We start from the raw sequence: 5,202 nt of genomic DNA, 5'->3' as shown, positions 1-5,202 counted from the left end.
ATTCAATGGCTTACTGGGCACCTCTCTTTGAAAGCTTCAACCTGAGCCCATTGTTCTCCTTCTCATATCCTGTTCTTCTTCCTGTACTCCTGAATCCATAAATGGTACCAAAGAATGCCTGATTGCCCAGTCCTCAGAATCTCCCAGGCTCAGACATCTACTGTATCTCCCCTTCCACACCCAATCAGTCACTAAGCGTGTTGCTACTTACCTTTGCACCTATCCCTCACACCTATCTTCTCCTCGTCATCCCTGCAGCACCTCCTCATCCCATCTCCATCCAGGACTTACTATCCTCCACCTAGACTGTGGCCTCCTCCCCTGTCTATCTGCCACCATCTCTGTGTCCTCCAATACATCCCACACTGGCCTCACTTCACTTCCCAGACACTGTGCTCATGATGTCATTCTCCCCTTCAAATTCCATCAGTGACACCTGGAATATCCCTATATCACTCTGTCACTTGCCTTTATATTCCCCTGCTGGAGGCTTCTTGAAGGCAGCACATTTATCTCCATTGCCTGCAACTCAGTGCCTGGCAAGAATGCATTATTTTAGTCAAGTAGGAGGGAAGAAGGGAAGAAGGTGCAAGGGTGGGCTCAAGTAGCATAGAAAAGTCTACACAGCTGCTGCAGAGGGAATTTTATTGGAAATAAGCAAAACAAGAAAAACGTTGCTCAGAAAGATCATGGTGGGATTGTTTGGGAGTGGGAATAGTCCAGGTTGGGCTGGGAGAGAAGTTTATACCAGAAGGCCCCCAAGTGGGGAGAAGGGGTTTGGGGACCAAAGATTTTGAAACTAGGCAGAACAGGAGGAAGTGGTGGGAGCCCAGGGTATCAGACTTGCAGTCTGGAGGAGATGGCTAAGTGATATAACCAGGATCATAGCGTAGTCCAGTGTGCTGTACTAAGTGGAGGCCAAGTAGGAAGGAGGAGGAGGTCACTGCAGGTGAGAGGTCAGCATCTGGGTGTGAAAGCCAAGAGGCTGGAGCCAAGAAGAGTCTGGTTGGCCAGGTACCAAGACTGAGAAGAAGCCTAACGGTGAACCTGAGGCTCAGAAAGTTCAAGGGGGGTGAGGTTGGGAGGAAGGTGGGACAAGGGAAGAGTGCAGTGGTGACTTCAAAAGTAGGTGGAGAGGATGTGGGAGGACCATGCCCGGGAGCAGTGCTGGGGTGGCTGAGTGGAAGGAGTGGTAGGCTTGTGGGAATCAGGCGCTTCAGGGGACAGCAGCCTCCTGTACACCCCCCACGGTCCCGCAGACACACCCTTCCTGGTCCCCTCAGGCAAATGCCACCTCTTTCATTCACATGCCCCAAGTTCAATGCCCAGGGAAGGGAGAGGGGTTCAGGCAGGGTTGTCTCCTGCCTTTCTCCTTCTCCCTGTCAGGCCAAGACAAAGTGGGGAAGGGGGTCTTCCCCAGCCTCCAATAGTCAGGGTCAGGGCAGCCACCTCGGGGCTGATGTCACAGCAGGCCTCCAGCCAGATCTCGAGTCTGTTTTCATTCCTGCTCCATGAGACAGGAATAATTAATGAGAAACAGAGAGGGGCAGGGAGGCAAAGTGGAGGGACAGAGCTGCTTGCCTGTCAGACCCGCCCCCCAAGGTGGAACCCTATCCCACTCTTGGACTGTACTCCTGACAAGGGCCTTCAGCACCTGGGGGCCTAGCTCTCCTCCTCTTTCTTTCCCTCCCTTCTCTGAAGAAGGAATACTGAGGCAGCCCTTGTTCATGAGTGCAGACCCCCCTCCAGGGTAGGGTAAAGGGGAAAGAGTGTCACTCTAAAGTGGTCCAAGTGCGTTTCTAGGTTCCCTCAGGCCCCCTTCCAAGGGATCTTGATGTAGTGGGAAGAACACAGAATCGTGGATGGGTTAAGTCTGATTCAGATCCAGGCTTTGCCATTGACTGGCTCTGCGACTTCACCCAAGCCACATCATCTCTCCTGTAGAATGGGGATAGAAGACAACAGGTGCTCAGAAATGCTGTAGACAGATGTGCTGTGTGTAGCAGGGAACAGGCAGAGCAGAGGGCTACAGAAGTAGGAGAGGAGAGGATGCTTGAGTTGTAGACCTGCTGGAACCACATGCCCAAGACTAGACAGCCCTCGGGGCTGTGAGAAATGGATGGTCTGATGGAGAAGGAATCCTGGCAAAGGGGAAGTCTTGGTCAGTGTCATCTTTCCATGACCCTGTTCCTTCCTCATCCTGACTTGGAATGGCCTCTGTGCCCTGCTCTTACCTAGCCTGGGACCTTTGTATATACTGCTCCCTGCTCCCCTCTTGCTAACTGCAAACAGCCTTCAAGGCTTAATTCAAGCCTGGGTCCCTTCCTCCAGCCCCGGGTGCTTACACAGCTGTGGTACTTACACACCACATTGTATTAGTTGGTTTATATATCAGTGTCCCCCTGTGAGCTGTGTCCCCCACACCTTAAGGGAGTGGGAGCTGCACCAGTTCATCCCCACACCCTCAGCTCCATACACTCAGGCTGGCATATGGAAGGGACCAGTGAAGGTATGTTGAATAAATGAAGTGAGGCAGGGACAGAGTGAATGAAGATGTACTCAGAGTCAGATACCAAAAGGCTAAATAAAGGGACCTGGAGAGTCATGAGGGCCCCGGCTTCCTCTGCGGGGCATTAGAGGACGTTCGGCTTTGCACTATACTAGTTCAGGTCACTAGAGCTGGGATTTGATCCTGCACCAGTAACATTTACCTTGACTTGTAATTATATACATTTTTTTTTTTGCATTATTATTTGAAGAGCATCTATACCCCTATTAGACTAAGCTCTTTGAAGCAGCATCTGTCTTTGTTCTTGTTCATCACGGTATCTTAGTGCCCAGCACAGTGCCTGACACACAACAAATATCCAGTAAATGTTTGAAGAATGAATGAATATTGGAGGGTAAGAATCCCCTCCCCGCCCCAAACACACCCAGGATCAGTGCACTAAGGGGTCACATGCAGAAACCACGGTCCCTCAGCCACTTGCTACATTCTCTACCCCTTAGTGAGCTTCAGCACCCTCACTCTCATTCCTTTCAAACCACTCGGGCCCCAGTAGAACTATCCCAGGAAGTGGTCCAGCCTGGGCTAAGCCTGCAGCAAAATGCCAATCATTCCCGTGGCTAGAATGGGGTTGGTGGATTTCCCCACCCCGTGCCTTAGTTTATTGGATCCCAGCTATGCACCAAACACTACTCGGCATTTTCCTATCTGTTCTTATATTTTATTCAAACGTCATACTAATAAAAATAGTAGCTGACATTTTTGAGTACTTACTATGATCCTGGCACACACTTTACATGTATTAACTGATTTCATGTTTGCAACAATCTAATGAGGTAGAAATGATCACTACACCTTTTTATAGATGAGGACATGGAGGCACAGAGAAGTCAACCTGTCCAAGGTCAAAGAGCAAAAAGCTGGGCTCTGACCCCAGGTCTGCCTGTACTCTAAATCTGCAGCTGCCCTGCCCCAGGCGCCCCAGATCTCCGGATTAGAATTCAGGGTCTAGCCACCCAGGCTTAGATCTAATAGTTCCTTGTCCAGGACCCTCTCCCTGGGGCCACTGTGGAGGAGGGGGATACTGTGGGGGGCCGAGTACAGCCTAGAGTAGCTTACTGTCTTTACCTGTCCCTACTCTCTGCACTCAGGCACAGAGCGGGGCATGACATGGGTCATTTGGGGCTGCAACTGCCTCTCTGGGGCAGATGGGATGAGGGAGGTGAGGGGAAGCAGCCCCAACTCTAGGCTCAACACTCTCCCCCACCCCAGCCCTCTGGCTTCCCTTTTCAAGCACTAGCTTGGGAGATCAAATGTTCTGCCCCCAGGAGTGTGTAATTAATTAAGGAAGACTCTAACCAGACCAAGACCTCACTACATCTCATTCCTTCCCTGCCCCCAGGAAAGCCAGACTCCTCCTGAGTATCCTCATACTTTCTTTGCCCTAACCACGCCCCATCCCTCTACATCACTGCTCAAGGACTGAGAACTCTTCTCAGACCCCAGTGAGACACAGGTTGTTAGTAGGGTTATGAGGCCCAGGTAGGAATGCACTGGGGGAGGAGCCTTCAATGAAGGGGATGGCTTTTGTTCTCCCTTCTTTGCATCCCTTCCCCCATCTCTTCTCTATCGTGGGAAGCTCTTAGGGTGTGTGGGCTGGGAGGTGGGGCCAGGCAGAGTATTGTAAGGGGACGTAAGAACACGGGTAAGGACGTGACTTGGGGACACGGTGTGCTTGCAGAGGAATAACAAATCCGGACACAAGTGAGGGGAGGTGTGTGTCCCGTGCTGCACAAGGCACATTCAACAGAGTACTTTATGCCCCCTTGAAATCTTCGTCCTGGAGCGCACCCACCAAGTGCCCCCTCACTGAGCGGCTCCCAGACCGCACCCCTCCCTCGGCGTTCAAAGCCCACGGTCCCGCCCTCTCTGCCTACCCACTGTGGCGACGCCCTACCTCTTCGGGCCGAACCCTCATCCCAGAGTCCCGCTAAAATGATAGAGTGAAGGAATAAGTGAGGGGGTCACTCCAGGAGACGCGGGCCACGGACCTTCCCCCATCCCGGGGCCTCAAGAGTAGGAAGGGGACACTTGAGCAGGAGCTTGGAACACCCCCTCCCTTTTATCTGAGCCCTCAGCCCGGGAATGCGGCGCAGGACAGGATGCGCAGGACGCCACTCAACACCGCCTCCCCTCCTCTGGCCGCCCGCCACACCTCGCGCCGATGACAGCGGCGGCGCCTGGGTCCCCCACCTTGTCCCCTCTAGCCCCCGCCCTCGGCAGAGTTCCCAGCTAGGGAAGAGAGGAGGGCTCTGTCCCAACGGGTCTCGGATCCCCGAGGCTTCCCGTCCCACCTCCCCCGCCCCCACCGCCCGGGGCCCGAGCCTCGCGGGGCGCTCCTCCCCCGGGCAGCCTCTGCAGCGCCGCTGGGCTCCGTGGGGGGAATACTAAGGAGCCGCGCTACGGGTGCAGCCCCAGCGCGGGAGCGCGCGGCGAGGGGCGGAGCGGCCCCTGCCCCTCTCCCTGTCAGGCTTTGGGCTCGCGGGTAGAATGCCTCAACCTCCGCCTTGGACCAACTCTACTCTCGCCGGCCTGGTCTGCCTCCCGGGGTCTGGCCCCTGCACCTGAAATAGCCGCCCGTTGCCTCCAGCCCTTCAGCATCGCCAAATCCTAGCTACCGCCTACACTTAGAATTC

The sequence above is a fragment of the Bison bison genome, unplaced genomic scaffold, assembly GCF_000754665.1.
Source record: "Bison bison bison isolate TAMUID 2011002044 unplaced genomic scaffold, Bison_UMD1.0 scf7180017864333, whole genome shotgun sequence".
In the NCBI taxonomy this organism is placed as follows: Eukaryota; Metazoa; Chordata; class Mammalia; order Artiodactyla; family Bovidae; genus Bison; species Bison bison.
The sequence above is the reverse complement of the archived record's forward strand: the minus strand, read 5'-3'. Positions refer to the sequence as shown.